A 13,083-nucleotide genomic window follows, 5' to 3' on the forward strand; every position below is an offset into this window, starting at 1 on the left:
GTTGGGTTGCTGGACGTCGTTGGTGCTGGGGTTCAATGAAATGGCTGAGGAAGGAGTCACTGAGGTGTTGGAAAGTGGAGACAGAATCTGCTAGTAGTTAACAAAACCAGAGTCAAGCCGACCCTTTGAGTGTTACGAGGAAAGCCCAACACATGATCTTGTCGGGGAATGCATGGAGGATATGAGGGTTCTGTAGGTCTCCAAGTGATCGACTGGGTCCGTTCTACCATTGAAAGAGTCGATGGTGGGCATTTTGAACTTAGGGGGTAGAGGTTTGTCCCGAATGGAGGCAACGAACAACGAGTTGGCCATGGTGGATGGTTTATGCTGTATGTTTTGCATGACTCCTTGGAGCTGGAGCTTCATGGCTTGGAGTTCTGCATCCTAGAGAGGAATGTTGTCACCACTAGAGGGGAGCGGGGCCTGGACGCTACTGGCCTCTCCCTCGGGGGTTGGTATCGGGGCCAATGGATGCGGGGCCTGGGTGGCAGGTTTATATCCGGGAGGGGAGCTCACAATTTGTCACGACCCAAACCCGGCCCTATGGGTTTAGCACCGTAACCGGCCAGTAATCCGAGATTACCGAAGGCCTGCTGAACAGTAATACAGTAAAACAGAGTACAGGGCCTGGCGGAAGCCAATACAGTAAATAAATAGTGTCCAATGAGCTGTGACAGTCTGTATGCAAAAAGGCTTTTCATATATTCACACATAAACAGTACAGAACAGTATGTACAATATTCACATCCATTCAAGCTAGGGACTCAACCCCACATAACAGTACAGAAAACATTCCGTCTGTACAACACAGTATACAAAATTTACAGTCACACAGTACAGGGACCTACTCCCTGTATAACAGTATAGTAAACAGTCAGTCTATACAGAACAGTTAGACATTACAGAAAGGGGGAAATTCTAAAACACCCCTAAGCCTTAACAGTAGGCTCGGAACCTCGCAGTGAGGCACAAAGGCTGGCTTGACAAAACTGGAGTAACCCTGACGCCTCTAGCTGCGGTCTGGTGCCTGTACACCTACATATATATATGAGCAGTGAGCTAAAGCCCAGTGAATAACATAAAGCGTAAAGGGGTTTAGAATGAATGTCCTTACAGTAATGAAAACAGTTCATTTCAATCAGTCATTCAGTTGTTCAGTACAGTAAACAGTCATATGTGGTACATCCATTAGCATAGCAGTAACAGTAGGTCTTAAAAGACCGAACAGTAATGATGGCCATCAGTCAGTAAACAGTAGTGGTTCCACAAGGAAACCAACAGAGATCTCTGTGACAGTAACAGTAACAGTAAACCGTAGATACTAAGGATGCCACAGTACAGTTCAGAAATAAAGGACATACATTCATTCAGTAAATAATACCAGTTCAGTAAACAGTTCAGTTCAGTATTCAGAAGATAATCAGTTGAACATATCTTTACACAATTGTTACTCACAGAGTTCTGGGCTACAGTATGCTAGAGCGTGACTCCCTAGTCGCCAACCCTACACAGTTAACAGATTGAACACACACTAAGCTACACAGTTGGGAAATCTCATAACTTAATCCCTAATTTGCCTTGGTGTGTTCTACAATGATATCCTCATCAAGATGCCTTAAACTAGGCCTAAGAATGCCTAGGATGGGATGAGGATGCAAAAATACACTTAGAAAACATTTCGTAAAGTTTGCTGAAAATAGGAGCCTCGCTCGAGCGAGACTTTCTACGCTCGAGCGTAAGTCCAAAATCAAAGGCTTCGCTCGAGCGAGTAATCCTTCGCTCGAGCGGTCTGCAAAACAGTAAAAGTACTGGATGCTGAAATTTTACGCGCGATGGTCGCTCGATGGTCGCTCGAGCGGAGCCCTGGACAAAGGTGCTCGCTCGAGCGGGGAATCCTTCGCTCGAGCGAGGAAGCCAAATCTGGAATTTCCAGATCTGCCTCCCAAGCTCAAACCAAGCATTCTACCACTCCAAACTCGACCTCTTGGGCCCAAATTCTGGAAAACATCATTAAATTCAATGTATAACAAGTTTCAAAGCTCAATTTATGAATTCAAGCCCCAAAGGTGAGTCAATTAAAGCCTCATTCAAACCCATTTTCAAAAATATGAAGAACATGCAAACATGCATGGATTTAAACCAAATCAAAGCTTCAAAGCTTGTTCAAATGAGCTCATTCTTTTCAAAACAAGATGAAAACATGGTCTACTCTTACAACATGGACATGCATGTAACCATTTACCATGAATTCAACTCAAAACTCATTAATTCAACCATGCATGCAAGAAATGAGCTTCAATTCACCATTAATGACCCAAATCATGACTTAGTTCTACAATGAAGCATGAACCATGCAAGAACTAGTTCAATAGCATCAATAAGAAGATAAGATCCTTACCTAGAGCTTGAATTAGAAGACTAGGAGCTCAAATATGCAATCTAAACTTCAATTCCTTCAATTCTCCAAGCAAAACCCAAGGTAGAATTCAATTCCTCTCACTCTCTCTCCTCTCTTCCCTCTTGGTCGGCAATGAGAAGGAAAATGGCTGAGGAAATGTTGTTCTTGGCTCAAGTATGTGTGTGAGATAGTGGCCCACTCAATGGCAAAACGGTAATTAAGTCCAACTCTTCAATTGGCTTATTTCAATCTAATTTAATCACACCTAATCAATTTTCAGATACTTATACCATAAAATCACATTAATTCTGAGGATCATGGAACATCAATCGGTTTCTAATTCGGCCGCCGATATGGCCTTCAATTTACAGTTTAAACATATAAGCATGAACAGATAATCAGACAATCAAACAGATAGAATGCAATTAACTAACATATACTCAGTCAATTCAGTTTCAACTTCAGTCAGTCGGTTCAGTATTTCATTCAGTTCGATTATCAGTTAGTTATCAGTCATTATCTGCTTCGTTTAACAGTAATCGGTGATTAACGGTAATCAATCGGTCATAAATCAGTAAACAGTACGAGGGTTGTTACAGTCTCCCCTCCTTATAAAGAGTTTAGTCCTCTAAACTCGAGTTACCTTCATTCTGGAAGAAAACAGGATTCAGTGGAAACAGTTCAGGATATCGTTTGGCCATGTCATCTTCCCTTTCCCAAGTGGCATACGCGCCACCGTGGTTTTGCCAGTCAACTTTCACTAACGGGATCTCTTTGTTCCTCAGTTTCTTGATCCGTCTGTTTACAATCTGTATAGGCCGTTCCTCGTATGTGTAGTCATCACTCAACACTACGTGGGTAGGCTCTATTACATGGAAGGGATCCCGGAGGTAGTCTCTTAACATAGAAATGTGGAAAACATTATGCATGTGTTCCATTTCAGGAGGGAGCGCAACTTGATACGCCACCGGATTAATTTTCTCAATAATCTCATACGGTCCGACGTATCTCGGTGCTAACTTGCCTTTGACTCCAAAACGAGTCTGGCCTTTCATTGGTGTCACTTTCACAAAAACGTGATCACCCACTTCATACTCTCTGTCCCGTCTTCTGACATCTGCATAACTTTTCTGTCTACTCTGTGCAGTTTTCAATCTTTGCTGTATCAGTTTCACTTTTTCAGTTGTTTCATATACAATCTCGGGCCCAAGCAAAGGCCCATCTCCAACTTCTGCCCAGCAAATTGGAGATCTACATTTTCTGCCATACAATGCCTCAAAAGGCGCCATACCAATACTCGAATGGTAGCTGTTGTTGTAGGCGAATTCAGCTAAGGGCAAATGGCTTTCCCAGTCTCCCTGAAAATCAAGGACACACATTCTCAGTAAATCCTCCAGAGTTTGGATGGTCCTTTCGGATTGGCCATCTGTCTGAGGATGATAGGCACTACTCAGCCTCAATTCAGTACCCAATGCAGTCTGTAGGCTTTGCCAAAACCTCGATGTAAACTTCGAATCCCTGTCAGAAACAATAGACACAGGCACTCCATGCAGTCTAACAATTTCATCAATATAGATAACAGCCAATTTGTCCGCATTATAAATCGTCTTGACAGGTAAGAAGTGAGCAGATTTGGTTATTCTATCAACAATAACCCAAATTGAATCCATACCTTTTCTGGAGCGAGGTAACCCGACGATAAAATCCATCGTGATATGCTCCCATTTCCACTCTGGTATGGGTAAGGGTTGCAATAATCCGGCAGGTCGCTGATGTTCAGCTTTGACCTGTTGGCACTGAAGACATTTGGATACAAAATCAGCAATTTCTTTCTTCATTCCCGGCCACCAGAAATTCTGTTTCAGATCTTGGTACATTTTCGTATTCCCCGGATGGATAGACAATTTCGAATTGTGGCCTTCTTGCAGAACTCTTCTTTTCAGTTCAGTATCATTCGGTACACACAGTCTTTCTTGAAATTTCAGTACATTATTCTCACATTTGAATCCCGGTCTCAGTTTAGATTCTCTTTCCTCGATGATCTTCTTCAAGAAATCATCCAGTTGCTGTTTCTCTTTAATTTCCTCAATCAGTGCCGGTTGAGCAGAAATAGCAGCTAAGGTTCCACCTTGTTCCCGTAAAACAATTTCAATTTCAGATTTTTCAAGGTCACAAAGCAACTCTTTCTGTCCTGTAAGCAAACATGCTAAGTTTCCAATCGATTTCCGGCTCAATGCATCGGCAACGGTATTGGCTTTTCCTGGGTGGTACAAGATCTGTAGGTCATAATCCTTTATCAGTTCTAGCCATCTCCGCTGTCTCATATTCAGTTCTTTCTGTGTGAAGAAATACTTCAAGCTCTTGTGGTCGGTATATACTTCACATGTTACCCCGTACAGGTAGTGACGCCAAATTTTCAGTGCAAATACTACTGCAGCAAGTTCCAGATCATGGGTCGGGTAATTCTTTTCATGTGGTCTCAGTTGTCGGGAAGCATAAGCTATAACCTTCCCATTCTGCATTAAAACACATCCCAAACCCTTATGAGAAGCATCACTAAATACAGTATAACCATCCGTACCTGAGGGTAAAGTCAAAACTGGTGCAGTCACAAGTCGAGTTTTCAACTCCTGGAAAGCAGATTCTCTTTGGTCGGTCCAGTCAAACGATGTCCCCTTTTGAGTTAACTGAGTCAATGGTAGGGCAATTTTGGAGAAATCTTTGACAAATCTTCTATAATATCCAGCCAATCCCAAAAAGCTTCGGACTTCAGTCACATTTGTCGGTCTAGGCCAGTTCACTACAGCTTCAATTTTCTGCGGATCAACAGAAATTCCATTTTTGCTAACAACATGCCCCAAAAACATAACATGGTCAAGCCAAAATTCACATTTAGACAGTTTAGCATACAGTTTCTGTTCTCTTAAGGTTTGTAGGGCAAGTCTCAGATGATGTTCATGCTGTTCTATACTTTTGGAGTAAATCAATATGTCATCGATAAATACAACAATAAAGTCATCAAGGTATGGTTTAAAAATTCTGTTCATAAGGTCCATAAAGGCAGCAGGGGCATTCGTGACTCCAAAAGGCATAACCAAAAATTCATAATGTCCATACCTCGTTCTAAAAGCAGTTTTATCGATGTCTTCCGGTTTAACCTTCAGTTGATGATACCCCGATCTGAGATCAATCTTAGAAAACACTTGTGCACCCTGTAACTGATCAAATAAATCATCAATGCGTGGCAAAGGGTATTTGTTCTTTACAGTTACCTTATTCAGTTCACGGTAGTCAATGCACAGTCTCAGTGAGCCATCTTTCTTCTTGACAAACAAAACAGGAGCACCCCATGGCGAAGTGCTAGGTCTGATAAACTTTTTATCTAACAGTTCTTGCAATTGCACTTTCAGTTCTTTCAGTTCAGTTGGAGCCATTATGTAAGGAGCTTTAGAAACTGGTTGTGTTCCGGGAATCACATCAACGGTAAATTCAATCTCCCTATCAGTCAAATCTCCTGGAAGATTATCTGGGAAAACATCTGGAAATTCTCTGACTATAGGAATGCAATTCACATCATTTTTAACGCTATCATCAGTAGACACAGTCAGTACAGAACACAGATATCCTTTACACCCCTTTTTAATTAATTTAACAGCTTTCACTGACGAAATCAAATACGGAGGAGGTACTACTCCACTCCCATTAAACACAAATTCAGGTAGACCAGGTGGACGGAAAACAACTTGCTTGGTCACACAGTCAATAGTGGCATGATATTTTTGTAACCAATCCATCCCCAATATTACGTCAAAATGATCAATGTTCAATGGCAGTAAATCAATAAACAGATGCATATCCCCAACAATAATTTCACATGCGGGGTACATATAAGCACATGTCATGGATCCCCCTACGGGTGATGATACGACTAGCAGATAGCTCATGGGTTCTAAGGGTCTATTCAATTTCCGTGAAAAAGCATATGATACATAAGAATGCGTAGACCCCGAATCAATCAGTACATATGCATTTTGAGTACAGATAGAGAGAATACCTGACACAACGGTCTCGGTATTCTGCACATCTCCCGGTACTAGTGCGAACACTCGGCCTTGCCTCATAGGCTCTTTCTCGGTAGCTTTAGGGTTAGGCTTTGGTGGAGCATTTGATACTGCTGCGCTTGGTGCAGCTTTACCACTGGCTTGTGGAGCAGAGGGGCAGTCTTTAACCATGTGGCCCACCTTGCCACACCTGTAACAAGCTCCAGATACTCTGTAACAGACCCCCTTGTGCTTCTTGCCACACTCAGGACAGGGTGGTATGAAACCACTCCCTTGGCTGGGGCTAGTTGTCGACCCCGTATTCTGTTTCTTGTTGGCTGGGTTGTGCTTGCCTTTCTTAAATTTGAAACTCTGCCTTTTTCCATGCCATTCAGTTGTTGGTGTTTCAGATTGTTTCACTGCTGCAATGTTCGACTCGGCCATCAATGCCCGGTCGAGAACACCTACAAAAGTCGGTAATTTCAAAACATTTATCCGGTCAAGTATTGCCACATTAAGGCCACCTTCAAATTTTCTGGCCTTCTTATATTCAGTATCCACCATGTGCGGTGCATAACGGGCAAGTTCAGTAAATTTGGTTTCATATTCTGCAACGGACATTGTGCCCTGCTTCAGCTGTTCAAATTCAGTCACTTTTCTATCCCTAACACACTGAGGGAAGTACTTTTCAAAGAAGGACTCCTTGAACTGAGCCCAAGTCATAACAGTAGTTGTATCGCGGATCAACATCCACCACCTTCTAGCTTCTTCTTGTAAGGTGAAGGTAGCTAACAGTACTTTATTCGCTTCAGAGCACGGGAATACCTCAAATAATTTCTCTGTCTCAAGCACCCACGCTTCAGCTTTTAACGGTTCAAGGCCTCCCTAGAAGGATGGCGGTTTCATCTTACTGAATTTATGGGTGAGAGCAATAATATCCCCATCATCCGCATTCACATTAGGTTCCGGCTGTACCGGAGGAGGAGGAGGTGGTTGGTTCTGTTGTTCAAGTCTAGCAGTTATCAGTTCTATCATTCTTTCCATTCTTTCCATTCTTGCCTCGGTAGACGAGGATTCAGGTTCATTTGCATTGTCCATTTCACTATAAGCAGTTATAACAGTTTTAAACATAAGCAGTCATTTGTTTAACAGTTTACCACGTCAGTATGTATTCAGTCATAACATAACCACACACTTATCATGCTCATGAGATGCCCTAATAACTTTTCTAGGACACCCTATAGCTCATTTGGACACGTGTGTGCGGTATAACTCGTGGTAAGTATCGCTCTGATACCACTCTGTCACGACCCAAACCCGGCCCTATGGGTTTAGCACCGTAACCGGCCAGTAATCCGAGATTACCGAAGGCCTGCTGAACAGTAATACAGTAAAACAGAGTACAGGGCCTGGCGGAAGCCAATACAGTAAATAAATAGTGTCCAATGAGCTGTGACAGTCTGTATGCAAAAAGGCTTTTCATATATTCACACATAAACAGTACAGAACAGTATGTACAATATTCACATCCATTCAAGCTAGGGACTCAACCCCACATAACAGTACAGAAAACATTCCGTCTGTACAACACAGTATACAAAATTTATAGTCACACAGTACAGGGACCTACTCCCTGTATAACAGTACAGTAAACAGTCAGTCTATACAGAACAGTTAGACAGTACAGAAAGGGGGAAATTCTAAAACACCCCTAAGCCTTAACAGTAGGCTCGGAACCTCGCAGTGAGGCACAAAGGCTGGCTTGACAAAACTGGAGTAACCCTGACGCCTCTAGCTGCGGTCTGGTGCCTGTACACCTACATATATATATGAGCAGTGAGCTAAAGCCCAGTGAATAACATAAAGCGTAAAGGGGTTTAGAATGAATGTCCTTACAGTAATGAAAACAGTTCATTTCAATCAGTCATTCAGTTGTTCAGTACAGTAAACAGTCATATGTGGTACATCCATTAGCATAGCAGTAACAGTAGGTCTTAAAAGACCGAACAGTAATGATGGCCATCAGTCAGTAAACAGTAGTGGTTCCACAAGGAAACCAACAGAGATCTCTGTGACAGTAACAGTAACAGTAAACCGTAGATACTAAGGATGCCACAGTACAGTTCAGAAATAAAGGACATACATTCATTCAGTAAATAATACCAGTTCAGTAAACAGTTCAGTTCAGTATTCAGAAGATAATCAGTTGAACATATCTTTACACAATTGTTACTCACAGAGTTCTGGGCTACAGTATGCTAGAGCGTGACTCCCTAGTCGCCAACCCTACACAGTTAACAGATTGAACACACACTAAGCTACACAGTTGGGAAATCTCATAACTTAATCCCTAATTTGCCTTGGTGTGTTCTACAATGATATCCTCATCAAGATGCCTTAAACTAGGCCTAAGAATGCCTAGGATGGGATGAGGATGCAAAAATACACTTAGAAAACATTTCGTAAAGTTTGCTGAAAATAGGAGCCTCGCTCGAGCGAGACTTTCTACGCTCGAGCGTAAGTCCAAAATCAAAGGCTTCGCTCGAGCGAGTAATCCTTCGCTCGAGCGGTCTGCAAAACAGTAAAAGTACTGGATGCTGAAATTTTACGCGCGATGGTCGCTCGATGGTCGCTCGAGCGGAGCCCTGGACAAAGGTGCTCGCTCGAGCGGGGAATCCTTCGCTCGAGCGAGGAAGCCAAATCTGGAATTTCCAGATCTGCCTCCCAAGCTCAAACCAAGCATTCTACCACTCCAAACTCGACCTCTTGGGCCCAAATTCTGGAAAACATCATTAAATTCAATGTATAACAAGTTTCAAAGCTCAATTTATGAATTCAAGCCCCAAAGGTGAGTCAATTAAAGCCTCATTCAAACCCATTTTCAAAAATATGAAGAACATGCAAACATGCATGGATTTAAACCAAATCAAAGCTTCAAAGCTTGTTCAAATGAGCTCATTCTTTTCAAAACAAGATGAAAACATGGTCTACTCTTACAACATGGACATGCATGTAACCATTTACCATGAATTCAACTCAAAACTCATTAATTCAACCATGCATGCAAGAAATGAGCTTCAATTCACCATTAATGACCCAAATCATGACTTAGTTCTACAATGAAGCATGAACCATGCAAGAACTAGTTCAATAGCATCAATAAGAAGATAAGATCCTTACCTAGAGCTTGAATTAGAAGACTAGGAGCTCAAATATGCAATCTAAACTTCAATTCCTTCAATTCTCCAAGCAAAACCCAAGGTAGAATTCAATTCCTCTCACTCTCTCTCCTCTCTTCCCTCTTGGTCGGCAATGAGAAGGAAAATGGCTGAGGAAATGTTGTTCTTGGCTCAAGTATGTGTGTGAGATAGTGGCCCACTCAATGGCAAAACGGTAATTAAGTCCAACTCTTCAATTGGCTTATTTCAATCTAATTTAATCACACCTAATCAATTTTCAGATACTTATACCATAAAATCACATTAATTCTGAGGATCATGGAACATCAATCGGTTTCTAATTCGGCCGCCGATATGGCCTTCAATTTACAGTTTAAACATATAAGCATGAACAGATAATCAGACAATCAAACAGATAGAATGCAATTAACTAACATATACTCAGTCAATTCAGTTTCAACTTCAGTCAGTCGGTTCAGTATTTCATTCAGTTCGATTATCAGTTAGTTATCAGTCATTATCTGCTTCGTTTAACAGTAATCGGTGATTAACGGTAATCAATCGGTCATAAATCAGTAAACAGTACGAGGGTTGTTACACAATTCTTCCAAGTTAGGTGGGTTAGGTTGCAGGATAGTATGGCTCGGGGCTCGTTCTTGGTTGGGTGGAATATCTGGAGGTGGTGGAGGAGGCATAGGAAGGTTTCTTTGGAGTAGAGCATTAATCAGGGCTTGGTTTTGCTCGGCCAAGCGGTTAATGCTGTTGGTGAGCTTGGTGAAATACTGTGGTGGGTTATTTGGATTGGGAGGGTTGGCTTGATGATCGGGAACATTGGGGTGAGAAGCCATGGATCTAGTTGTGACCATCACAACTGGTAGGAGGGGGTTATTGGGAGAGGGTGAGCACAACTGGCGCGCGGAACAAAAACCTTTCCCACAGACGGCGCCAACTGTTGATATGGCGGGTTCTAGATGGAACGGGTCGGGTTGATCCACGCTTCCCAAACTGGTATCCAAATGATCAAGCCCACTAGAAGACCTACACACGAGTTCAACGGGGAATGGGGAGTCCCCCAGCGAACCCTCCGACGAGCAAGTTAGAGAGAGAAGCGGAATGTAGAGATGAATTAGAGATAGAAAAGCTTAACCTTCTTCTTGTCTTCGACGTCTGCTTATATCCTCCGGTAATCATTTCGTTGTCCCTTCCGACCTGTCACCTTGGCCGAAAGTCTATGCTCTAGCTTACCTTGTTCATGGTGAAGGCATTCTGTCTCGACGGAGAGGGGTTATCGCAATAAATGCTGTAAGGGGCTTCATTAATGGCGATGTGTAGTAGCAATAACTTTGCAGATCTTTGTATGCTTATGTGGCTTGTCCTTCTCTTGCCATGTGTCTTGCTGCCATTGGTTCTTATTGCTACTTAGGGCTTCAGCAATGCTGGGCTTTAATATTTGAGTTATGCATTGGGCCCTAAATGGTGAGCTATAATCTTTATGGGCTTACCCATGTCAAATTTAAATGGTTGTTTGGTTTGATGTGCATTTAAATAATGGAGATCCATGTTAAAATTTGGGATTGATACTTGGAAACATGTAGTTGTTTGTCCCTCTAAATGTAATATCAACATCAAAATTGCCAATGTCTTCCGAGTAATACATGACTAGGATTTTGAAGGCAATATTTTAAGAATAATCGTTGGACTTGCGAAATTTCCAACCATTGAACAACGAGTTATGGAATTCAGTCATACGGATTGCGAGCATGATATGGGGGTAGTGTGAATTGATTAACAGGGGCAACGAACACAATTTGTATTGTGTGGAATTGAACATCGATTGGTGCAGCAATGTACATGAAAATGCGAACAAAATTTGAACGGAAAAATCCACCCATCCCATATACTTATCAAGCCGTTCCAATTAATTGGGGGACAAAATTTGTGGTTTTTGTAAAACATCAAGTAACGTAGCAGACTTTGAAATAAGGTAAAACATGGAGAAATCTATAAGCATGAAGTGAACTATTGTGAAAAAACAACCAGTTCAAATGTTGGTAAGAACATCAAGTGATGTAAAAACATGAAGTGACAACCAGATCAAAATGTTGATAAGAACATCAACTACTGTAAAAACATGAAGCCACAACCAGTCCAACTGTTGGTAAAAAACATCAAGTAAATGTTAAAACATGAAGTCAAATGTTGCAGTAATGCACACGGAAATATGAACAAAATTTGAAGGGAAAAACCCACCATCTCATGTACTCATCAAGTTGTTCCAGTAAATTGGGGGGAAAAATATGTGGTGTTTGTAAAACATCAATTACATAAAAAGAGTATGAAGTACTGTAAAAATGTCGCGGAAAACAACTAGAACACCTACTCGTAAAAACATCAAATAATGTAAAAACATGATCTCAAACGTTGATGCGCTACGTCGTGGTCACAAAAATAACCAACATAGTTGGCCATTATTTCAACGATAGGTTTATGGAAAAAAAATTGGCCAAATCATATCATCCTGCACACTACATAGGTTCCTTGCATGTTTTCCTGTTGTGTTGGTCCATTTTGCCACAACGTCCACATCGAATACGTTGTGCAATCTCGCCCTTCGATGGAATTCTTTTCCGCTTCAGTCTACCGGGCGGACGCTTGTACACAGGTGGCTGTAGACACCTCATTTTTGACCGACCTTAAGACTCAGACGTCAGTGATGGAGCGCTCAGTGATGATGCATATTGTGCTCGTTCTGAGGTTTCGGAGTCTCAGGTGAGAGCCTTGCCTCTGGACTTTGGGGCTCTTTTGTGCTTTGCCTTGGTTTGCGAACCAGGTCCTGTTTTCTCCATTTTCTCTTCCCGAAGGGAGGGATAGGTCTCGTAGACCATCTCTCAGTGGCCGTAGGCTACGTTTCGTGGTCGTAGGCCATTTTTTCCGTTTGGAGACCAGTTTCCGATTTTTCGGAGCCGTCGGCCGCGTGCCTCGGTTCGGGACCACTTAACTTCCTCTGTTTGCTCCAGTTTTTGGCACACACCTTGTTTCCTCTCCTTAGAGGGACATTGTGGCCCGGGAGACCACCTTCGGGGTCGCACGCCACTTCCGGCGCTTAACAGTTTGGGGCCCCCAGCTGCGCGTTTTGGCCCCCGAACCCTCGTTTTGCATCGGTTAGGGTTCATTTTTGGCATGGACCCTAGTTTCATTGTTAGGAAGGTGGTACAAGGGTGGAAGACCACCTTTTGTTCTTGTAAACCAACTTTCTCCTCAGAGACCACTTTTCTCTCTCCTCCAGCCATTTTTCTTGTCGAGAAACTGGTCTCCCTTATTTTTGGGCGATAATTTCTGGTCTCCTATACCACCATTGTGTTGCATTCATCTGGGAGGCCACTTATTTGGTATGGCCGACCACCTTTGGTGATTGACCCTTTTGAACCTTCTTTGAAAGCTGGTTTTTCTTACTTGTGAGCCACAT

The sequence above is a fragment of the Camellia sinensis genome, chromosome 12, assembly GCF_055761805.1.
Source record: "Camellia sinensis isolate YWXY chromosome 12, ASM5576180v1, whole genome shotgun sequence".
In the NCBI taxonomy this organism is placed as follows: Eukaryota; Viridiplantae; Streptophyta; class Magnoliopsida; order Ericales; family Theaceae; genus Camellia; species Camellia sinensis.